This window comes from Lichenostomus cassidix, chromosome 2, assembly GCF_008360975.1.
Source record: "Lichenostomus cassidix isolate B80296 chromosome 2, HeHo_3.0, whole genome shotgun sequence".
Lineage (NCBI taxonomy): Eukaryota > Metazoa > Chordata > Aves > Passeriformes > Meliphagidae > Lichenostomus > Lichenostomus cassidix.
The window spans coordinates 148,151,515-148,176,690 of record NC_139482.1 but is presented as its reverse complement, the minus strand read 5'-3'; the positions used below and the strand labels follow the sequence as shown (position 1 = coordinate 148,176,690).

Below are 25,176 nucleotides of genomic sequence, written 5' to 3'. Positions count from 1 at the left end.
AGGACCCGGTATAAAGCGGCCGCCGCTGCCCGGTGCCGCCGCGCTCGCGCCGCCGTCAGTGACCTCGTCCCTTCCCTCCTTCCCTCCCTCATCCCCCCCGCCCTCCCCGGCGCCGCCGCCTCCCCCCTCCGCCGCACGGAGCAGGTCCCGGGTGCTGGGGGAGACCCGGGGGCAGGTAAGGAGGGCGGCGGGAGCTTGGGCTGTGAGGGGTGTCGGGAGTGAGGACGGAGTGTGGAGGCGGGGGGCGGCTGAGGAGCTGTGGGGTGACGGAGATGAGGGGCTGGTGAAGGCGAGGAAGGGTTTCGGGTGAGAAGGTGGTGAGGAAGGGTTTGGGGTAAGGGAGGTGAGGAGCTGGTGAAGGTGAGAAAGGGTTTGGAGTGAGGAAGGTGAGGGGCTGGTGAAGGTGAGGAAGGGTTTGGAGTGAGGAAGGTGAGGGGCTGGTGAAGGTGAGGAAGGGTTTGGGGTAAGGGAGGTGAGCGGCTGGTGAAGATGAGGAAGGATTTGGAGTGAGGGAGGTGAGGAGCTGGTGAAGATGAGGAAGGGTTTAGGGTAAGGGAGGTGAGCGGCTGGTGAAGATGAGGAAGGTTTGGGGTTAGAGGCTGAGAAGTTTTTTAGATGAAGGAGTTATAGGGCTGGAGAAAGGGTTGAGGAGCTTTGGGGTGAAGTCATGAAGATGGGAAGATAATGAAGATCTCGGGGGTTAGGGAGATGTGAGGCTGCAGAGGTGGAAATTGCAAATGCTGTGTGCTGTGGTGAGAAATCAGGTCAAAGGAGATGTTGGGCTACAGAGGTTGGAACGGATGAGGAATGAATGGAGGAATGAGTAAGGTAATGTTGAAGAGACTTGTTTGGGGTGTCTGAGATAGCCACCTCTTTCTTATCAGTATTTATTAAGTTCCCCTTTGGGTTTGTGTTGGGTGGAGACTGTGCTGGAAGAGGACTTGACAAAGGGACCAAAGATGGAAACTAGTGTAGCTTTTCAGACTATTAAACTTCAGTAGTCTGCCATTTGAATAATTCCACACTTAATTTGTAACCTGATCTCAATGCTTTATCACAAAACAATTGAGTCTCTCCTTGCCTGATATGATGGTGGGAGGTTATTGGGGGAAGAAATTACTTTCAACTTTACTCTTAAACCTCCCATGAATGCAGTGGTTTTCTTCAAGATCATGTCGTCAGTGATCTGCAACTCTAAGATTACTTTATTTAGCTCTTTTAGCAGGTGCAGGAACTCTGATTGACCTTGAAAAATACTCTGTCTATGGGGCAATTTTTTCTCTTGGAGTGTTTTGCTTCCAGTATTCTCTACGTATAGAGGGGGAAAAAGGAGGGGAGGAAAAGATTTAGCCAAGGCTCTGACTTGGCACTGGGTGCGGTGAGTGAATCAATGTTGCTGGAGCCTGGCTAATTCAGGGACTTACAAATGGGAAAGGATAGAAAAGATATTGCAGGATGTTGAACGTTAGACAGAGGAGATGATTTCTCCTTCAGGAAAAGACATGTTAGAAGAATTGGATCTACAAGGAGAGGCAGCACTAGGTACAGAGCACAGAGAAATAACTGCAGCATTATGAGGATCTGTGGGAAGGAATTGCACTGTTACAGCATGTATCTTTTCTGCCCTGCAAAAACTGCTCCAGTGTGAGCTGCGTCATGTTCCACTGCTGTGATCAGACAGAGCTACTAAAATATTTAATGAAATATGGCTTGAGCAGGTGCTTGAGCTCAAAGAGTGAGTTGATGAATGCTTCCTGCTTCCCTCCACAAGTCAGGCTTTTTTGTAAATACCTGGCAGAGGGGATTGCTGATGTGATTGCACTGCCATGGCTTGTGTGACTTCTTCCCTCTCACCATTATTGCAAAAGATAAGGTCTTCCTTGCTAGGTTTGCTTAGTGATTATACTGGATTGATGAAATGTTCAACATGGCTAATTTTTCCCTTCCTAAATATGGGAAGAGGTTTCAGACAAGAGATTAAACTATTTACTTGACACTTTGGCTATAAATGCTTACAGAAGTTCTTTATACTATAAGCTTCAAAAGCTAACACTACCTTAAACTCCTGAAACTGCATCCAGTAGTCTCTGCATCAAAAAACATCTGTGAGTTCTGATGTATGTCAAAGGTAGTGGCAGCTGCTGTCTTGGAAGTAAGAGCTTCATTCCTCTATTAATGAGATTAAATTGGATACTTAAGGGAGTTTTCATGACAAAATAACAATTTCCATGATGTAATGGGTGGGATCAGTGGAACAGCTTCTATTTTAGTTAGCTATTTGTAATGTCAGAGGCCAGTTTACATGGGTTGGCTCGTGCCTCTCCAAGCAAGTAAATGATATCAGTTCTTGTGTTCAATTATGTATGACTGAGGCATCTTCAGCAAAAGGAAAACGGGTGATTTTACAGATAAACCCTCCTGTGTGACTGTGGCTTAATTCCTGCAGGAGCCTGCTGCTCTCTGGAACTCTGTTGCTGAGAAAGGAATGAGCAGAATCTGCTGGTGTGACCTTGCTTGGATGCTGTGGGGACTGCCTGCAGTTGAGGGCAATCCTCTCCCTCCAAGCTGAAATGTGCCTTCAAAAATCAGTGTTTTAAATACAGTTGTATTGTGCTGCCTTGGGCTGTCAAGGAAGGTTGTCTTCTGCTACAGATGTCCTTAGTCATGAGGAGGTGGCAGAACACTGGCTGACAGCTGGTGAACCTGCTGCTCCTTCTGTGTCATGTTACAACAAAATTCATGAAGTGGAACTTTGTACATGTGCCTTTTCAGTGGGGCAACACAAATGGAATATCTTTGTGGCTTCCAGTGAAGCGTGATGTGAGTCTGACTGAAACAATGAATATGTTTGTATGTCTAAGTGCATGTGACCTTAAGTTTTCACACTGAAACAAGTGTGGAGCCTATTTGAGGAGCTTTCTGAAGTAACTGCCTTGATTACTCCAGGCGGAAATACAGGCTCTGAGAGAGCAGGCTGAAGTTGGACCTGTCTCACAGGGCTGTGACCTCCAAGGTTAATTACCTTTAAACTCACTCCAGTCCTGGATTCTCTGGCAGCTAGAAAGTTAAGACTTGGTAATATAATATTGCTCTGCTTGTGTGCTGAGGCAGGAATGCATGGACTCTGCCTCTATCTCTGTATAAACTTAAATGGATCATTTATAAAAGCAATGAGAATATTAACATTGGATGGTACCTGTGGAGTAATTCACCAGTGAACATGCATCTAATGTTTGAAAAACCGTCTTGCAGTAAAAATGTGCTGCCAACTGAGTAGCTCAGAAAAGATGTTGAAGCTTTAGGAGTCATGAATTCCTGGGTGGGAAGATGATGGCTGGAATGACCTGCTAGGTAGTACCTGCAGTTGTGAACACAGCTGCATGAAACCCTTCAGTACTTTAAGCAGACACTGATTTAAGCTATAAACAGTTCCTTTACACAGCAGCATTTGATCTTGTCTAGCTTAGTCTGTAATCTCTGATGTATTGCTGTCATCCTTAGCTGAGCACCTTATGACTTCCAGAATCAATTCCTAGAGGAGGAAGCCAGTTTCACTCACAGTATGTGGGCAGTGCTACTTGCATGTTAGGCAAAACCAGTGAAATCCTTCACACTGCCCATCAGAAAAAGCTGGAGCTGGCAAAAGTTCCTTTTGAGCTTAACTTGTGGTCTGTACCTCCTCTAACACCACAAGCTACCCTAAAATGCTTGCATCAAGTGATCAAGCAGTGTGCGTTGAGCAACAGTTCACATGTGCTGGTGTCATGTTTGACATAAAAACCAGCTTGCCCTTCAAACTGACTGCAGTGCTATGGGCTACTTTTAATAGTGTAAAAGCATGTTGAACAGAGGCAAAACTCTTGGAGTTGAAATGGAGCTTTCCAGCTGATCTGCCAGTAGAGCCCTGTGGAAGTGATGAGGCTGTTGTGAGGAGGAGGAAGCTTTAACAGCTTGCAGAGTAATGAGTAACATGAAGAACTGTTTGTGCTGTGTTTTGGTTTTGCAAGGGTCACTCCCATGACCTTTATATCTGTAATACTTGCAAGATCCCAGGCTGTGATCTAGTCCAACTACAGGCATAAGATTCATCAAAACTCCAATGGAACAGCCTTGTGTGCAGTTGTTTTCCTTAGAGATGGATTAAGATTTGATACCTATTCTGTTGGAGCTTCTCATCCTCCAGCTTAGTGTGAGTCTTACTGAACACTTTCATTCAACAGTAGCCCATTGACTCAGGGATTACAGAGTGCATTGGGCATTGCTTAGCTTATATAACAGCAGTAAACTGCTATGAATGTTTGAAACAATACTTTACCAAACCAGAGCATTACACCTGCCCAGTAAAAGCTGTAGCAAGTCTGATAAACTTGCTAGAAATTGTGTGTTTGAGGCTCCATGCAAAAACAGAAAACAATCCTGTTGTCAAAGTTGAAGCAGAATGTTGTCAGGATGAGTGACACCACGCGTGCAGCTTCACTGTCAGCTGACGTTTCAGCCTAAGAGTCACCTTTCAGATCCTGGACAGCCCAGAAACCAAGCATGGAAGCAGACACTGTTAAGCTGTGGAGTGTTGGGATCTAAGGACTGCATGCTTTCAGTAAGCTGCTGCTGTCAGGTCACTTTTACGGTCAGCAGCTTATCAGTTACCCACACATCTTGGGTTTGCATTTGGGTCACAGCCCTGCTCAGAGAAACCACCCAAAGCTTCCACTGGTAAACAGATATTATATCCTACATTTGGGACTGTGAGTGGCTCTTGTAACCAAGCACTGAATAATTATTGCTGTTCTAAATGAACTGATTACTCTGAAGTATGGTACAGAAGCCTAATATTCCTCCAAGTGAAACAAGATACTTTGCTTGAAAAAGAGCTGATTTCATACTATTAAATCTAGACCTCCAGTAGAGTTGCCCAAGACTGAATTTGCCTCGAGTTAAAAGCTGGACTTTGGGCATCTCACTGCAGTGTCTGAGCCATGGTGTGGTTTGTGCTGTGACCTAACTGGCACACGGTGGCTATTAACTAAAGCCCCTTCTTGCTGGTACTTCCAACAAGTGCTGTGCAGTCATTTAGACTGCAGCTGGCATACGGCTTTGTAACAACTCGGGACAAGCAGCCAGATTTCCTCATCAAACTTGGTCTTGGCAAGTGACTCTGGCAAGCATCAGGACACAAGGCTTTTGTTGGGTAATGATTTGGTTTGGCTTAAGAGGTGCTCTTGACCTTAGTTTGGCACTTACTGGCATGTATTCTGCTCAAAACATGAATCTCAATCTATAGATGATGGGCAGTTGGTCTCCACAATTTGGACAACTAATAAAACTTCAAACCCAGTTAAAGCTGGGGAAGACTTGATTTCCAGGACTCCCATCTATGAAGGATACAGACTGTTAAACTATTATCTTTAGCTTTAGGAGACCTGGCTGGCCTGACACTTCAGGCTTGAGTCAATCTTTTTTGCAGTGTTATATGAAGACTGACTAATGGCCTGAGGTGTTCTGGGAGTGGACTGAGACATACTTTCCTTGCACGACTGAAATTGTCAGTCAATAGCTGCTGCTCTTGTAGGAAGGCATAAAAAGGTAGGAGATAAAGCTTAGTCCTAAGGAGTAGGCTAAAGATGCTTTTGAAGAAAATTCTAGTGTGTAAATGGCAGCAGGAAAGTGTTACCCCAAACTGTTTTGCTGAACTATATTTGAAGTGGAGTTTGTCAGTGTTCTGGGGAGAGCATGGTTGGTTCTCAGCAGAGTGGAGAGAGGACCTAGTTTCCTCATCTTGTTTTAAATGAGAGCTCTAATGTTTTTGTAACTGAAATTGAAACCAGTGTTATGCTGACCCTGCATATTTTCTATCCTCTGCTGGCTGGCCTGGACTACTTCTGCATGCAGTATAGTTCATTTATTTTGGAGACTTGAAAACAAGCCATTATCACCCTTCAGTGCCAGATAAATAAATGATCTAACTGGGGGCCGAACCCAGTGTTCTTTTACAAAAGCACAACTGCATATCACTCTTATCTTCTGCATTCTGTCCTTGAATATATGATCAATCTTTCTGGACCACATCCAGAAACCAGTGGCTTAACCCAGCAAGCGATGACTGCAGAGCAGTCAGATTTCTGTGCCACTTAATTTCCTATCATCACTTACACACAGCAAACAGTCTTCCAGAATACATTTAACATGAGCACTGTTTAACCTACAACTTTCTTATCAATCATATGGAAGTACAAATAACAGGAACTGGAGTCAACTCTTAAATAGTCTCAATGCTGGATCTGTGCTTCCAGGTAATAATAGCTTCAGTGGCTTGATGTTTTTTTGGTGAGGTTTTTTTTGAGGGAGGGGAGAAGGCACACATGCAGGGCAAAAAATACTCCTCCCATTTTACGAGGGGAATATCTGAACAAGTACACTGGCCTGAGCAGTCTGGCTCTGGGTGCTCCCAGGGGAGTGATTTGACAGTCTGAACTATTGCTCCTTAGAGTAGTGTGGCTGGCCAGCTAACTCCCAAGAGTTCAAAAAATAACCCAAAACAAATGCACAACTTGCTTTAACACCAGCACTTTTAGTGCACATGTCCCATTTGCTGTCTGATCTGTATCTGGGGGAATCAGCTTGTGATGTAGGCTTGTTCTTTTTCTTGGCTCTTGTTCTGCTTCTAACTTTGGTGTAGAGAGGGAAAAGGCTTACACTTCTCAGTGCACAGGTACCCTGATTGTTTTCAACATCATAGCACTTTGACCTCCCTAAAAGTCAAAAAATTTCCTTCAATAGGCTGAAAAAAGAGCATGAATAGGCAGTTATCTGTTCCGTTCATGCTCCTACAGTCATTACTGTCCTTACAGTTGGAGCTTTTCCTGCTGCTTTGTTTTTAAATCACCTATCCAGTTTGTCATCTTCCAGGTATGGTCTGTTCAAAACTCTCATTACGCAGTTGCATAGTGGATCTTTCAGTCTACTGGAGAAATGGAATTGAATTAGATAAGGTTTGTCCTCTTCCAGACAATTGCTCTGGAATAGTTTGCGTGACAATTCAGGGTGCCATTTGAAAATAAGCCTTTTGACCCCATAGTACAAGTGGGATTTCTAATCTTCTTTGTATGCATATGACCTAGACACTGCCACAGCCTTTCAGTTGTGTAGTAACCCCCAATTAAAGTGTATATGAAAGAGTTTGGGTTCCCATACAGTGAATTTTCTGCTAATATCTGATGCCTGTGAGTCTAGTGGGTTTGCTATTGTATTGTTAGTAAGTCTTTTACTGGTTAGAACAGTAGGATATATTTGTGGGCAAGTAATAGTCTTGCTGTAATGACTTAAGATAAAGCCTCACTACTTTATCTCAGGGTATTCTTAGCCTGTTCATGGCTAGATCTCTCTAACATCACTCTGTCAATGCAAAACCTAACGAGTCTCAGGGATGTTCAGTATAAACTTGACTTTATACTCCTTGAACAGGTTTCAGTGCATCATCCTATCCCTGTACTTCATGGATAGATACACTTACACAAGAAAAATCCCAAAAACCAGTGCTCAGTAACTGAAAACTACTAAATACGTTTGTAGTCATCAGAGTACAAACTTCCAGCTCATTCCAGCAGCCCAGCACTGCTTGGTATTTCCCTGAACTGCACTTAGTAGCTTTTTCTTCCTCATTAACTGAGCTCCTGAATTAACACGTTCTAAGAGATCAGTTCCAGTTCTTTGTTAAGGCTGGTTACTGGATAACTGGTTGTAATTAATGCCTGAATTTATCACTGGTACAATAGTGGCTACACTGTTCCCTGCACTTCAGCCTCTTGCAGAAGCTTTTTGTCAACAGACTGCCTGTCTGGGTGGCTCTGTGAAGAGTCTGTGTATTGCTGAATATCTCACTTGCAGGATTTCAATGAACCTGGTAAGTTGCCTTGATTGTGGATCACAGCCTCATTGAGTCTGTTGGGAATTTAGCAACTGATGTGTCCCTGGTGGCTTCTCTGACCTTTGAAGTTTTAGGGCTACCCACTGACAAAGCCACTGCTGGTAAGTGGTCCATGGTCAAACATCCCTACTTGAGAAAGCTTTAAATCCCAACATGCAATTACTGTGTTTACTGGATATGTATACACACCACAGCTCGCAAAAGACAAATTCTTCAAGTAAGTAGGGAATGAGATTTTAGCTTTACATGCAGAAATTGCTGCTGTCCAAATGATTTTGAGATCTTGCCCTAGGAGATGGGATAAGAAAGCTGCTGCAGTTCTGTGCTTCAGGCTTTCACAGTGAAATTGCTTTGTCTGTGAAAAAAATAGTCTGAAATAAAGAGGTGGTGGTAATGGTTCCCCAAGCTTTAATACTGAAGGTATATTTTCTCATAAGGGCATGTGTTAAAATACTTCAGCTTTATATTTGTAACATCTTCACTACGTATTACACTCTTCTTGCATCTAAATGAGTGTGGTCAGGGTGGAAGTGCTGTGCGAATGAAAGCAACACTTGGTTTATCTCCAGTAGCAGCATTCAGTTCATTAATATTGCATCTCCCTGTAACTTAGAAAATGAGTGGAAGCCTGCCTGTGTCAAGTATTAAATAAAAATGTGTTCCTTATTTTTGCATTAATGACTGTCCAGCATAATTTTTAATTCTTACCTGGTGCAGTTATGCTGGTGCCATTATAATACTTCATTTTCTTACTCACTGTTGATGTAGGGATTAAATAACTTCCTTTCCCATTGTCTGGGTAATAGTCATATCTTTTCAAAGAATGAGAATAACAAGAACACTGGCCAATTCTTGGCTTTCACCAGAGAAATTTTTAAAATATTGGACTGGACTGAGTGGAAAGCAGGAAGCCAAGGCTGGAAACTTCTCTGCTCCATCCTATCTGATAAAGCAAGCAAAAGCCCAGAATTTTCCTTCATTAATCTGTTAGCCTTACAGGACAAACTGGAGCTCTAAGTTGCTTGATGTGAGCAGCTAAGACTAAAGCTACACGAGTCTGTCCTTTTGCATATGAGAGGGCTTGTAATAATGCTGTGACCCTTCCAGCCTCACAGGGAATAATGAAAATACAGCAGGCTTATACATGAGTGATGAATGCATCTTACCTTGTTTATATCCGGGCTTGTAAATTAATGTTAGAGCTGAGCTCCCAAGACTTTTAAGTAGTCTAAGCACAGAATTAAACTGTAGATCGTGCAGCAAAAGCCTGAAAGTCTGGGGAGCTTTTCTCATTGGGTAGGTGGAGGGTTTCACTCCCGGCATATGTGGGGAGGATGTATCCAAAGTGACAGACAAGTGTCACTGCTTGCAGACTACTGGGATTCAGCTGTGGCTGCAGCAAAGAACTGCCAGTGCTTTTGAAATCACTTTAATCTCAGCAAATGGTTGTCAGGCCTGCTCCTCATGGTAGGAAGTGTTTAATAAAAAGCATGTGAGAAGTCACATACATGTGTGCAGTTTGTTTTCTGTTCAGCAAAGAAATCTGGGATCAGGCCACTCAAGATCCTACCCAGATGGCTGATTTAGCCCATGTGTCCTAAAGTAAACCAGAGTCTGTTTTGATTGCACTATTATTCAGAAGGATTTAGCATTTCATACCTGGGAAATTTGTGTATGCTAATTTGTTCCATGTTTTGAAGGCTGAGTTTTGCTCTCCATGCCAGTGAAGGTTTAAGCTTGGTTGATGCTTATTGTAACATGACAAGTATTCTTTCATCAGGTAAAATACAAAGTACAGCTGCACATTTTATATTCATTCTGTTTTTCCAGATTTCATGTATGAGTGGTGAGCAAGGGCACACAAAGTCCTCAAAGGAAGGTGAAAAAGCTTTCCTAGCCAGAACTTGTTTGAGTTATACACACTGCTGTTCACATTACAGATAAGTAGGAAGAATTTTACAGGCACTATGTGAATTCTTTTCCGACAGGTTTTCTTTTTACCTGATAAACTAAGAATTTGTCATCCTCTAAATGTCTACCACAATTAATTTAAACTGACTGCAGCTTGATGGAAAATGACAATACAAGTTAACGATATTATTGTGTCACATCATGGCTGTTTTAATGTGGAATTGAAACTTAAATTTAAATCTCTTTTGGCTGAAAAGGAAAGGTTTAAAACAAAATGGAAGTGACCTTTTGAATTGACTGTTTTACTATATGATCATCTGTACTTCTTTGGAGAAGTTTATGGGTCAAAGGTCTGTCCATGGGTTTTGCAGAAATATTTATATAGAGGTAATACATTGAACTTTGAAATTTCTTACTGGAAGAATAAAAACTGAAAGCTTTTACAGGATGATAAATGCATTTCACTTAAATGAGATAACAGGGATGTGGTGCCCCCATTTTATTTATTAAATCTTGACTGCTGTACAAAGCAACATTAAATTATTTCAAATCTATTTAGGCTCTGAAAACCTAAAAGATTTAAGGATATCTTATGGTTAACTGCTGATTGCTTTAATCAAATCTTATTCCTCCTGAAAATCTGGCAGGTGATTGTTCAAACGGTAAAAGCATTAGCTTATTGCATATGCTGGGCCTGTAATTGAAAAAGTAAAATGACTAAGCACAATGTTCTCAGTAAAGCTGCCAAAATAAAACACAGCCCAGAAGGGCAAGCCATGCATTTCATTAAAATAAGCTTCAGTAACCATGAAATCCATCACCCTAAGGGCTTCCTCACTCTGACAAGTGACTAAAGTGTAAAATGTCAAATACCTCTGTGCTGACCAGTAACTTGAATTAACTTTAAGATTTTGTTGGTAAATATTAGACGTACTTTCTTGTTCACAAGCTACAAGAAATTAATAGTTTTCTTCCTCAGCTTCCTGTGTTACTGCTGAAGACTCACACCTACACATGCAGCACATGCAAATGTCTGTGCCTTTGTGGGCTCTGGGAGGTGGGAAATTGTGTATGTGCTCATAAGTGAAAATGAAAGAATGGCAGGGAGCAACATCAGCTTGCAGAGCCATAAGAAGTTGATCCATGAGTGGGGCAAGGAAGGAGTGAACTTGCTTCTTGTCTTCCTCATGATGGATAACAGCACTTCTCTTACCCATAGCATGTAGAAAATATTCTCTAATTCTGGTTACATCTTTGGCTAATCGTTACATTTCTGATGGAGAGGTCACCTCATGTTCTTTCAACAGCTTCTATATTTGACACCCTCTGTCAAGACATTGTTTAGAGATGTAAAATAATCTCATGCCCTTCAGACTTCATAGTCATGTCTTCTGTCTCCTGTCCTTTTGATTATTTCCTCTCCCAGTTTTTTCTGCTTGGCTCAATCTGATGTGCAGCATGCTTTGCTTGCTGAAGTGTTTGGCTTGAATGTTGTTGTGCTTGATGAGAAATCATTTGTCATGTGAGGTAATCCTCACCTCTAAGAGAACATTAGGACAAAAGTGAGAATATCTCCTATCAACAGGATATACTGAGTTGGGTTGTGCTTCTCTGCTGGAATCCACAGGTCTTCCTGAAAAATGTGTAATCTCTCTGCTAAACCGCTAGCAAGAGCGGTGTTTGAATAAATATTTGCTAGGTTTTTGTTTTTATTTCACACTATCTTTTGCAATCCTTACAGACAGATCCCTGTTCAGTAAACCTGCTCTCAGTGGATGGGCTGATAATACTTCTGGACCAACACTAGAAAGCTCCTGAAAGCCTTGTTGGAAATACTGTTTTGGAGTCAGCTCTTCACAGCAAAATTTGTGGAAGCTGTCATAATGTCCCCTAAGTCCGTCTGAGTGTCCTGCCCACTACAGTGATGGTTTTGTTTAAGTGTGACAGAGCTTGAATATATTCAGGGATGCATGGCACATCCTCCTGCTTATTAATAGGACTTGTGAAATCCTACATGACTGCTAATTTTTTTTAAATCTTCCAAGTGTTTCATAGCAGGTTTTTTTCCTGGAAGACTTCCTGAGTGACCAAATTCAGGCAATTCTACTTGTCTAGAATCAATTCTGAATTCTCTTACTTGAACCAGAAGCCTATAACAAGCCATCCAACATGTCAAAGTGGTTACACAAGGCTTTTGGAAATTTTAGACAAAGTTAATGTCACCATAGTGTCACCAGGATAACTGCCTGTTGCTCAAAGCCCCTTCACTTCAGATTTCTGGTTTGCCTGCTCTTAAAGCTGTGTACTTTAAGCAGGTGTAGCACTTCAAATAGGACTAACACATATATCACTGTATCAAGGGAACAACTTTTTGTCTCCTTTTCAAGGACTTGGCCAAGTAGGTGGTAAAGTTGAATGACAAGTCTGTTCATTTCAATGAACTGTTACTTATAAACACCTTGCAGACAGTGAGACAGCAAAATAATTCAGGAATAAATGTCCTATCACTTATCAACCCCACATGTGGTAAATGGATGTAGCTGGTTGTGATGTTAGAGAAAGGAATCTGTAAGTGTTAACTATCTTCATGGGAACTGGGGTGGAAGCCAAGCCACTATCTTGTACCAGCATAAACTGATAAGAGAAAGTGTTCAGTTAAAAGTAGAGCAGTTGCTTAAAGACATAGTCTGAAGACGTCAAACTCTTTGAATGATATTAGGTAATACATGCAGTATTCATTCAAGTACCTGACTTTAGTTTTCCAACTTTATTTCATCCCCTTGTAGAAAACACTACTATCCTCCTGGTTTCCCCCATTTTCCCCCACAGATGCAAGCCTGTGATTTCCTCTGCAGAACAGAAAGAAAACATCCCTTTGAAATTTATCTAGTCAAAAACACCAAACAGCTTCAGCCAGGTGTAGGTGTGCTTCTATCATCCTTTGTCTGACCTCTGCCATTAGTGATGTTCCTTGCTTGGGATGCTGCTGTGGGCAGTTGCCACCTCCTGGAAGATGAACATCAAGACAGTTTTGAAAATGGAGCAATTAAATATATTATTGCAAGTAGAATCTTGCAATAATAAGTTACATGTTGATTAGGAGTGATGGATCAGGCAGCTGGAAATGTAACATCTGGAATACTGTGAGGTCAGCCTCAGCTTTCCAGAGGAACAGCAAGAAGACTCTGCTTCCATTACACTTTTAGAATCAGAGAGCAGAAAGCACTGAGAGCTTACAGAGCTGAGTCCCTGTCTTGTGGTGTGCCTGTTCCCAACAGGTGCTGCCAAACCATAAAGATGATTAAACCACAGGAAAGAGTAGAGACTAAAAATCTTGTTCTGCTATATTTCTTCTGCCATCTGAGCAGAGCAGCAGAGAGGAATCCAGACTGAACACAACTGGAGCAAGGTGAGGAAAAGTCAGTGATGCAACCACAAACTTTAAGCACTATAATAAAGGTGTGTGGATGACAGAAGATGAATGAGAGCTGTTTAGCTAACTCTCTTCATGAAGCCCACACTCTTGCTGGGTATTATTACTCAAGTTTAGAGAATGCTCCTGTCAGGCTGTTGAGATACATAAACAGGTAGCTTCAGTGCACTGAAGGCAGCATTTATTGATCAGCTCAAAGTTTGGTCAGTTCTGCCTTCTGTTACTAGCCCTACAACCCCTGAGCTAAGAGGTCCTTTAATGTTAGGTGCCTGTTAGACAAATCATAAAGATTTATCTGACCAAGACATTGCTCTTCCTGTTTATCCTTCAAATCAACACCTACCAAATTTTACTTGTTACTCTCCAAGCTGTAGTTGGTGTGCCTTCTAAAAATTTTAAGGAGATACTCAGTCCTGAATTGAAATTGTAGCTGTTATTTGCACCTACTCATAGTCTGTGGAGTCCCTTTAATATTCCTCCCTCTGAAGGTGGCTTACACTTAACTGCACATGTATTTTGGTATCTCTTTAAACAATAAAGGCACAAAGCCAAACTTATCTTGTCAGGTGTTCAGGTTAGTGCTTCTTCTGGATTTCCCCCTTGGCTTGAGATTTCAGGATCTATCTACGGTAAGAGAAAGAGCAAAAAGATTGCTTGTTCTCTGAGTGCACTCTGCAGGGAGGATCCTGTCCCTTTCTGAGGATATTAGATGTCTGTAGGGTAACCTGCCAGCTCAGCTGTTACACTTCAGTATTGTGCTATTTTGTGCACTGCAGTTCTGGTGTTTCCCTCATTGTTTTGCTCTTCAAATATGCTGCTTTCAGTGCCTGCAAGTATTAAAGCAGCTCTGCCTACTTAGAGAAATACCTGTGATATCATCTGACCACAAATTCATTCTGCCTCTGAGAATGATCTGGAAAGACACTCTAGCTGGTATGCAATTAGCCTTGCATAAAGAAACAACCACTACATTAGCTTTGTTTTCTAAACAATCAATCATGCTTGTATAGGCTGAACCTCTCACTGCCCTGTTTTTATGTCAGCAACCCTGTATCTATAGAATGACTCAAGTGCAATCACTTTGAATCTTACAGCTAAATTAACATTGGCTATGACTTGTTGACTTTAAATACCTTTTTAATGCGAAGAAACTCTCCCCTTCCTAGAAGAAGCTTGCCTAGTCCTGTTGACACTATTGCAACAATGTTTTGTTCTTGTGGATATTCAAGCAAAGCTGCTTTAGCATGTGAAAGATTAATTCACTGAGGATGTTTTAGGTAATCCAACTGTGTTATCTGATAGTAACCTCCAACAGAAAATGCTTTTGGGAGACTAGATGCCTTCCAGACAGCATGTGCTTGTTGTTATGGGTGGGTTGGTTTTGGGTTTGGGTTTTTTGGGGGAAGGAGGAATAATAGTTCACAAGGGCAATCAGTGTTCAAGGTATTTAAATGTACATTAGCATCTCTACTGCCTTTATAGCCTGCTTGGGTAGTCCCAGCTGCCTTGTAACAAACAGTTATAGTGCAGCTGATGAAACCATTGATTCCTCTTAACCACTCTGCCCCTGGAAACTTGTCTCTGTAGGGATTTACAGGGGTGCAAAACCCATGCTTTGGATGATATGATGATGCTTAGAGTTCCACGGATAAGATCTGCCCCCATCTCCCAATGCAGCTTTGTCCCTTGGGTTATATGCGGAGTTTCCCTTGGAGGATGGCAGCTGTGTATTTTGCAGGAAGCATACAGGAAAAGTTGATGGACTGACAGAGCATGACTGAATTGTCTAACTGTGACAGGGCTAAACCTAGACTGGGAGATGTTTTTGCTTTCAAATCTTTTCACCTCCTGAAGGTGACTGTCAGCTGGAAGAACTTCTGTAGTGATTGTAGTGATGTGACAGCAGGGTACAAACACTTCTCTGGTGCAGAAGTGCTGCTGGTCTCATCCCATAGTGGTCCAGATGTCTGCTGTTGAAGTGCTATGGATGCTGGAGCTTGTGCATCCTCTACGAGGAGAACAGCTGACAGTCATTCCCAAATTAGGTAAAAATGCCAAATTCTGGCAAGCCTTTGCCAAGTATTTCGTAGTTCTACAGAGTCACAAATGGAAGAGGTTTGTGTCCTCTAAATATTGCCCTGCTAGCTGGTCTTCACATATCAAGTCCAACTGCCAAGCACTTGTAGCCTCTTATTATTTTAGTGTACATGTCAGTAAATATCTTATCCTGCCAGTTCTAACAGGGTTAGAGCTTGGCAAAACACATTCTAAAATAGCATTTGTTCATCGTCCAAAATCAAAATGTTCTGATCAAGCTGCTTTTAAATGTGGCTATCAGCTTTCTATGGGGCTGCTTATAAACCAGCTGTCTAAAGCATATTATTTGACTGATAACTGTCTAAAATGGCTGGTGTGTAACTTGGCCAAAATTGTCTGTTTATTGCCTGTACTTTTGTCTCCTATAAGGTGTAACTCTTAAGTGGTGTGTTTTCCCTACTTTGTTAAAAGTACTGGTTGTGGAAGTTCTTAGTGAATTGATCCCAAGAGAGGATCAATAAGATAGATAAGGTCTGAAATCAGTGTTGTGATGCAACCCTTTTAAGTGCTGATTTATCCATATTATTGACCAAACTGTAATTCTCTGACATTTTGCGGTTTATTAATTATCTGGGTTAAGAGGGGATTCTTCATTTTGTTTATCTTACACCTTACTTAAAGTATACAGGCTATGCATCACCACTAGGTCCGTTCAAATGTTTATTTAAATAATTGTGGAACTAAATCAAATAGCTCCACTTCATGGCAGTGTACATAAACACGTCTGTCACGCTGGTATTTGGGACAGCCTAAAAAACTGGAGCAAGGATCTGCTCAAGTGCTCCAGCAATACTTTTTATGGAGCGTGCTTTCTCAGCGCTTGTTTGTAATTATTTGTGCTGCTGAAGGGAGGCACTGGAGATGTTTACCGAAGGTGCTGCACCCTAAACCTGCAGTTTCCTCTATTAGCACCACCTCATGCATCGCAGGTGTGGGGCCAGAGAGGTGAAAAGCAGCTCTTTTACCACACCCTGTGCAACGCGGGTGCCAGGAAGTAAGTAAGAAATAAATGTTATCTCTAAACACTTTTATTTCTTTCAGTACTGTAATGATGAGCTGCATTTAAGACTTTATCAGGGGATGTTAGAGTATTTTCCTTGGCTCAGACGGAGAGAAGGGAAACTCGGCGAAGCTTGGGTGGGGAAGGGAAGGAATCTCTCTCGTTTGTGCTGACAGGAGACAATTTCCAGCAATCGTGATGAGTCAGTGTGGGCTCAAACTGCAGGTTAGGCTGTAAATGCTAGTTTATTACCAAGCAATCACAATGATGAGGTTCCCCTTTGATCTTCGAGTCCACTCAAACAAGGCAAAATGAGAACACTTAGTGCAAGATGATATAACCAGTGATACAGACTTGTTTACAAACCCTTTGGAGAATCTGAAATGTGAGAAACCCCGTTCTACGATGTTTTGGTTTTTCTCTCAGGGAGTAATTATTTCTTCAGAGTTAGTAAAATCTGGTCAAAACCTGATTTCTCAATCTTTGTTGGAGGGTGAACAAAATTCTAGGGATGTTTTCAAAAGCTTTCTTTAACAGAGTTTTCTGAGATTGAATGATGGTAATGCGTTTAGGGACTGGTAATTGGAGATAATTCCAATGAATTAGACTTTGCAGACGTTAATGATATGCTAGAGGAAGTCGGCTTATGAAGATCTACACTGTGCTCTTTTTTTGTCTTGATCTATTGAAGAGCTCCTGTAATTGTCTAATACATATTCTGGCAGTATTTGGGTTTCTTAAGCATTTGCAGCCTGCAGAAACCAGTCTGTGAATTTTCAGGCAGTGAACATGATTAGTTTAAATGCCAGTATGTGAAAATAATGTGCTTTTCATAGTAGGTACAGTAGCATCTGCAAGGAATGTCTAACTTTGCAGATACAGACTAAGTAAGCAGTTCTGGCTTGACCATTTATATGGATGAATATTCATGCAAAACACTAGTCTCAACCTATTATAGAGAGTATTTCTCATTCTGGAGAATTTGCAAAGGTTGCTCTGGTGTAATACATTTCCCTCATTGCAATCAGGAGGTGAAAGAACCTTAAAAAAATGGTACTGGCAACAATGTCTTGATAGGATTATTCTTGCACCAGCAGCCCCACTGGGTTAGACATTGCCCTTCCTTCTGCAGGAAGGTGGGATTGGTGCAGTTAATCCACTTGGTTATGTATTAAGATGTTTGCTGATGATAGCCTTAGTTTTGTTTTCCTCTGTTCTGCTTCATAGAGACAGAGGGAATGAATCCATTTAATTCTGATGGGAGATAACATTCGTGATAAACATGGCTTAAAAAGTTGAGGATCTTTTAGTACCACATCCCAAGTTGGACCATACTTTGAGCTCAGGCTAGACTGAAGTTTGTGCTTGTCTGACCAAATAATTGGGTTTTCTTAGTGAAAGTCTTTACTTGCAGCAGCATCAGCCCATAACAGCATATTTGCACACTGGCCTGAGTGATCTCTGCCCCCATGAGGTTTTGAGTTTTGTGCTTTTGTGGTGACTAGGTTGTTATTTTTTGGTTTTTAAAGCTGTTAGTGCTTGCTGTCTTGCCCTTTACCTAATTTTGGGTGTACAACCCGCTAATTGGAGATTCAGGCATGCCTATGTCTTTGCTGTGCTGTGAAGCTGCTTCTTAATGCCTGTTTTTTTCCCCAGCATCCTTGGTCCCCAGCTGTTATGATTTCCATTAGCTCTGAAGTCTTCTCCACTGCTATTTATGCACATACCCCCTTAGCTGTTTACTTGTTTAATGTGTTCATAAACACGAAGGCAGTGTGACTATATATTAATTTTTACCTATCTGTAAATCAAAATACAAGTTCAATCAGATACTGCCACCTCTCCAGTTTAACAAAATGAAGTATTTCCTACTAAAAACAGCAGCAGCCGTGATTTAACAATGTAATCTGATCTAATATTAGTAACTGGCTGTGCCTTTAGGGAGCAGTATAATATCCAATCCACTGAATAAAGCCTGTCTCACATTAAATTCTGGATCCCTCTTAAAAATATGGCTTCCCAGAATTGTTTCAGTAGCTGCATAAAGACCCATGACTTCCTATGTATTTTTCCCAGTAATGAATGGAGAAATTATGTTGGACCCCAAAATACAAAGAATGATGAAATAGTGCTGTCTTACAAAGATGTTTCCCCTGGTGTCACAAACACTTCCACCTCTCACCTTACCTCTAGAGCATTCTATCCCTCCTCATGTGTTCAGGCAGGAAAAATCCCATCAGGAGAGTTTGTCATGCCCAGATTGCCATCTGTGACTGCATCACCACATCTTCCAGCAGGAGCCAAAATCTAACTTTTGGTCGTTTTCCGAGTAAGCTGGGGGGGGGTGGAAAGAGGGCCCCAAGAAAGCCCAGGGGCTTCTAGTCAAGCCCATGCTTTATGGAAAGAAGGAAGCAGGAAACCCTATGGAAGATTTAACTTAGGCAGGGCTGGAGTTGGTAAGCATGTGTATGTCAGGCTTTAATAATTTCTGGAATTTTGTATACATACTGAGCAAAGGGTGCAACAATTATTCATTAACCCTTCCAAAATCAAGCTGTTCACACCCTTCCTTTTATGTTTTGGGTTGTGGTTTGGATATTTATTTGTTGGGGGAGTAGAGGATGTCAGATGTTCAGCGTTAAGACTAGAAAAGCTGCCAGCATCGTCTGCTTCTCTTAGATGAATTTATATTTCAAACATCGTGTTCTGGCTTAATCAGCAAGGCAGAGGTTGTAAAAGACATCAACTGACTTACAGTGTGTGAAGAGTCCTGAGGGCAGGCAAAAGTTTGCGTTGGAAGAAGTGGAAAAAATGCTGTTTCTCCGTGTGAGGTGGATTGCTCCATATCGTTTTAATTCACAACGTGCTGCAGAATGACTTACCCCTGCCCAGACGTTGCTTCTGTGGCCTAAATTGTGTGGTAGCTTCAAAAGTAGGTCATGATGCAAAAGCACTGTGCTGTTTCCAGCGGCCCTTTTCTTTCTTTTCCTTCTTCTTTTTTTTTTTTTTTTTTTTAAATCTCAGGTTTCACGATGAACTTACAAAGAATCTGACCTGCAATCAGTGTTAGTCATAGGGCTGTTTGGGCACGGCTTCCTTGTAGAAGAAGCTGGTTTATGCTGTTGTGTTTCAATGCCTTTGATTACCTGAATGATGAATTAGATGTTGGGACATGTCAAATGTGGTTCTTTATTGCACCCAGTTAGCCTTAACCTTTTTCCTTTGGCAAGGTTTTAGTGATTCACAACAGGCCAGTCCAGTGTAATGTAAGACTGTTTTAAAATGAGAGGTTGATTTGCAGGATTTGGAGGTAACATTGCTCATGTATGGGAATGTTGTTAAGTAATACATGATATAATTGATTTTTTTTTAATTATTCCTGAACAAGTGTAGTATTTCCCTCTCACAGGGTTAATACAGTTCTGTTTTTAGAAAGTAGTAGCTGAAAAGCTTTATATGTTTGCATTTAGCTGTCAGAAGTCTTAATGGGAATTCAAACAACTGCCTGCCTATAATTGCTGCCCTTTTGAACCAAAGGCCTTATGACTCACCTACATAGAAAGTCACAGGGTTTAGGTCTACACCTTTATGATGGAACAACTTCATCAGAGCACAGAAGGACACAGCCCTTCCTCTGAACTTCGAGTAGGGTAGTTGAGCACATTTGTCCAGCTGGGCCAAAAACTCCAGGTATGTGTTCTAGATGCTTTTCTTCCTCGTGCACTGACTGAACATTTGAGTATTGACATGGGCCAAAAAAACTTCCCTTGTGGCCAGTTCTGTTACTATAAACAGCTGCTAATAATTAGCAACAGAGCCGCAAAACAACCAGGGAGAAAATAGCTGCCTGTTGGCCAAGCAAGTGGTGTTCTGCCTTGCATCTGGCAAGGCCGAGGAGAATACATGAGAGCTCTCCCAGCACGCCTGAGGATCCTTCTGCCTTCTGCACAGCAGGTGTCCTGAGCTGGGCAGATGAGTTTGCTTTTTGACCTTGTAGCTGCGGGGATCCACCGACAGCTTCTTGCCTCTGTGAGCTGCAGTTTCACACTGGCTTTGGGTATTGCTGCCCAAAGGGACACTTCAAGCCTCTCCTGTGCCTCCCTGTGACGATGGTGTGGATCCATGCAGCCAACGTGATTTTTAAAAAGGATTTCTTTAGCTGCTTGGACATGTTTTTGTCGGCTTAGTTTTCAGCCTGGATCAGTTACAGTGTCTGGTTCGTTGCTGTGCTGCTGGTGTAGCTGTGCAGGAAGCAGTGGGAGTAAGGAACCAGGGGCAAAGAAAAGGAACAACAGACTGGTGCTCTTAGAGGAAGTACTTGTTTATACCAGCTTAAAGTGATTGAGAAACCTAGACTGTAAGCAGTATAATAAGCTGGTAATGTATTTTATGTTATATTTCTTTACAAAATCAGTTGCCTGATCTTACAGATTAATTTTTAATGTATTTTGAGAATGGGCAGGGTTTTGTAAGGTGGTGTAGCCATGCTTGCAGAGGGATTGAAGGTCAGCCTTGCTTTTAAGAACTCGGCAGCATTCTCCTTGTCTGTTGGTGTGGTGGAGCACAGAGCGTTTGAACTCAAAACACCAGCAATTGTGCTTGGAAAAAAGCCATTTTACTTTTGAAAAGGCACAAGTCCAAATGATGTCTCCTTTCACAGGGCAGTCAGATGCTGAAGCAGAACCCATTGTCCATTTCGCATTGAATTGTGGAAGGAATAATAAGTGATGTTTGTCTGCAACATGGAGCTAGAAGTGCTCAGCCAAACATTTATTTAGCCCGAGGAAAACACAGATAAACTCAGTGTCTTTCTTTCTAATGCTAATATTAAAGCTAAACTTAAATCAGTCTAGATAACTGTTCAAGATATGGCCAGATTACTTGAAAATCTGAGCATAAACCAACTTGGCAGAAAAGTGTTTGACAAATAAATGGAATGACTGGGCACTTACAGGCTTGTCAGCCTGACATGATTCACAGGTGAAATAGTGTGTTTGCTAGCCTGGATGTCTGTGGGATACACTCATTGAAGCATTGGAGAAGGGTAAGTTGTAGGGCTCTGGGAGGAACAAAAATCTTATGCTATTAGACTGGCAACTTCTTCAGTCTTATTTGAATATTTCATGAGGAAGTACACTTACTTGGTTTTTATTGTTGTTTGGGATTTTTTTTGATGTGTTGAGCAGAGTGGATCACTGACAGATCCTAATGTGACAATGACAACTGTGACCCGAATCATTAAAGCCTATTTAAATGCTGTAATAATTGATTCATTGATTCTTAGCAATTTTCCCATATAAAGGTAGTTGTAAACAGTGAAAAGATATTGGATGCAAGGATGGCTCAAGCAGTCTCTTCATCTTTCAGCATCAAGAAGGTAAAATTCATTTGAACCACAGAATCTTTGAGTTAAAGTATTTCCTACATCATCAGAAAATAATTCCTGTGAGCAAAACTGAATGCAGCTCTTCATGATTTGAAACCACTTTGATCAATCTGTATCCTTGCATGTAAAGAAAGTCATGATAATGTAAGAGGCAGACATTGAAGACAGGAGATAACTACATAAATGACTGGAAGTTAATGCAATAAACTTTATAGAAGAGAATGAGATAAGGGCTAGTTTGCCTCTGTTCAGTCACTTCCTTTTTTCCTTAGATATTCAATAGTGCTTGGACAGAACTGTTTCCATCATTTTCAGTTTGCTCATTCCGGTTTTTCATAGGCTATACTTATTTTTTGGGTTGTCTTGGGTTTTTATAACTAGTTCATACCAATTCAGATTGTTTCTTACACCAATAAATGCCCAATGGCTTCACAGGAAGAAGAAGAAAACCCTCCAAAAGATTTGAAATCTTCTCACAGTATCCAGTTGGGCCCATTTAACTGTTATCTGCTTACCAAGCTTTATTACAGCTCAAAAAAATACATGTGTGATTACCTGAAACACGCTGTGTACTCCCCAGCTTACAGTCATATGCTTTGGCACTGGTTCAGAAATTCTAGTTACTTGTCAAACAGTGCATTCCTATTCCTTGTTAGCAAGAGAGATCTGGAAACATGCATTAAAAATAGTTCAGTCTTAAAAGATTTGGGCAGGATCACTGTTAACCTCATTTATTTTGTTATTGATGGGTGTACTACCAGTCTGCTGACCTCCAGATGGTGGCATCACAAATGCAGGAACATTGCTTGTCAAACCCCCAAGTCCTGAACTTACAAAACACACTGACGTGTGATAGAAGTCATTTGCCTGAGGCATCATGTTGTATAATTGTGTAGCAAAAGCTCTTTATGCATCTTAAGCATCATAGTGCTCACTAGGGAAAAGAAAATCACAGAATTTTCTGGGCTACAGATATGACCTGTATAACACTTCATCTTCTTTGGCAAACCCTGAGGAAAGGCAGTGATTTTCCTTCAGTTCTTTGATGGTTCACAAGCTCTATCTGTGAACAGTACCTATTTGAGGCACAGGATCATTGACCTGCCAAGCCTGTAACATGTTTTGTGTTTGACACAGTCATATTATGCCTCAGTGGAAGGTAGGTAGTAAAAGTGTAACAGATAAGATTGCAAGCAATATGAGAAGCTTTATAAAATTTTGCTTACAGATTAGTTTTTGGAATATATTACTTGCCTGTTTTGTTGAAATAATAACTATTGCTTTATAGTTTTTTGTAATTGCTACAATGTGGCCAAAGGTCAAAGTAAAACATGTGCAATTAAGCTGAAGGAGAGCCAGTATCATCAGTCTCCTCCTCCCATGAACACTTGGCAAGATTAGAAATATTTTTGTATCTAATATTCTCTTTACACCCAACATGCATCTCTTCCCATGAAATTCTTCATTCTACTGCCTTATTTGTTATTAGTTATGAAAATGCCCTTGAATACCAGCCATGAAAAACAATTGTGCTGGATGCAGACATCAGAGAATCCTTCATTGGTGTTTTAATCCAGCTTCTCTTCAGGTGCCATTTACTTTGGAGTTCTTTGCTGCATAAAAGCCTCTGTTATATTTACTTCCATCAGGTAAATGAATTCATCTCCCTCTTTGATAAGAAAGAATGCTGCTATTCAAACTTGCCAAATTCCAAATGGACTTGGAAGAAACAGTAGCAGAATATATATCAGTCTAAAATGAATATGAACACAACTGAGCAGGGCTTAGGAAAGAACTGAAGACCTTTCTGAGAGGCTCTTGTTATTCTCTGGCTCTTGTATTAGACATGTACTTGGAGTCAGATGAAAGTGCTGCAGGAAGTCTAGCATTATGCTTACCACAAAATTGATATAATGGAACAGTAATTCTCTGTTCTTTTAGATAAAACTTGTCCATTGTGCCTCATGCTATTGCACTTGAACACTGTAACTGCTTTTTCTGGCATGTTTAAAATATGCTGTTCCTATCTGTGTCAATTACAGCTTCAAAGTCTACCTCAATCTACCACCCATTATTCCTGGCTCTCAAATTATCTGATCACTCCCCATCATCTTCCACTTCAGAAATAACTTTTCCAGTCATCCCTTAGGAGCCTTACTCAAATGGGCCAAATCTCAGATATCCTCTTTTGTCCTGACTCTTTATCCTTTCCCAGGACAAATGCTTCCAGCTTGGTGTCCTCCTCCTTGCCATGTGCAGGCTGCCCCAGTGCATCACAGAATATTCTGGAGTGATGAACTGCCTTCCTCTCAGCACCTCACCCTGGAACTGCATATGGAAGGAGGTGTTTAGGGAAAGGGAATTAAATCCTTCACAGGAGGGGAAATTAGGCAGTAACAGTAGAGACTTTAAAGCCAGATTGTAGAGGAGAGTTATCTGTGACCCTTAGTCTGCAATACACCATAAATGTTCTGGTGATTTTTTGAATAATAAGAGCTAACATGTATACTTCTAAATTCTACTGAATGTCATTTTGCCGGAGTCTGCCAGCAGTTAAACATTTTATGACTAGTCTGTAATTAAAATAATTGCTCCTACTCTGGAACATGTATTTTGTAGGCTTTACTCATTCAGAACTGGTGTTATGTAAAGTGGATGTGTTTTTTTAATACACAGAGTACTTTACATTTATGATAAACTACTTACATCTTAATTTCTGTTAATTCCGAGCACACAGAGAAGTGTTTTCTCAAGTCCTTTTTGTTCTGAGATATTTAATGCTTATAGAAAATAACTTGAACTTAAAACTTGGTTTATAGAACTAGTTCAGTAAGTTATTTTAACTTTCTCATGGCATTTAAAGGTTTGTCCAGCTCAAAATAAAATTTTAGTTAGTAATAGTTCGTTGTTGAGGTAATCAGATATGAGAATTCCAGTAATCTTGGGGAGCCTGGAAGAAGAAAAAACCTGGACCAAAAAAGATGCTTTTGGATGGAAGAGCAAAATATATGCAATAAACAGCTTGCAGAAGAGTGTCAGCAGGAGAGAATTCAAGATGATGTTATTGTCATGCACTTTCAGTAGCAGTGTGATGTGCTTTAAACACCAGACATGTCATCTGGTTCCTGAGGCTCAGTTTTAGGCTCACCACTTAATGATCTGGTATGTGCTCAAGCCCACAAAGAGTTTTTGTTGCCACAGCTGAAGGACGGGGAATTGCAGCATGGGGACTTTTACTGAGGCCAGCTTTGCTGCCAGAGCCAGCATTTCATGGAACCAAATCCCTCAGGGGTTTTGTCCTGGGGTCACAGCTCAGTCACCCTGTGTGCAGAGATGTAAATATGCATCCTTCTAATGCAAACATTATGTAATCTGACTTTTTATAAGATGCTTTGTTTTCTTCTCCTAAGTGCTTAAACACATTT

At 41.2% G+C, this 25,176-nt stretch overlaps 1 protein-coding gene across 5 annotated transcripts in view; it reads left to right on the top strand.

Annotated features, from left to right (window-relative positions):
* The window catches only part of SLC45A4 (solute carrier family 45 member 4), an 80,951-nt gene that overhangs the window by 22,174 nt on the left and 33,601 nt on the right, over positions 1 to 25,176 (top strand). Inside the window, exon 1 of one of the 5 annotated variants that reach the window (XM_085053662.1) lies at positions 18 to 175. The exons of 2 other annotated variants lie outside the window; for them this stretch is intronic. The gene's annotated coding sequence lies outside the window, so the exon portion shown is untranslated. Of the gene's footprint in view, positions 1 to 17; positions 176 to 19,941; positions 20,056 to 21,721; positions 21,743 to 25,176 lie in introns of those variants that run through there. 2 more of the 5 variants (XM_085053666.1, XM_085053667.1) reach the window with 2 other exon arrangements.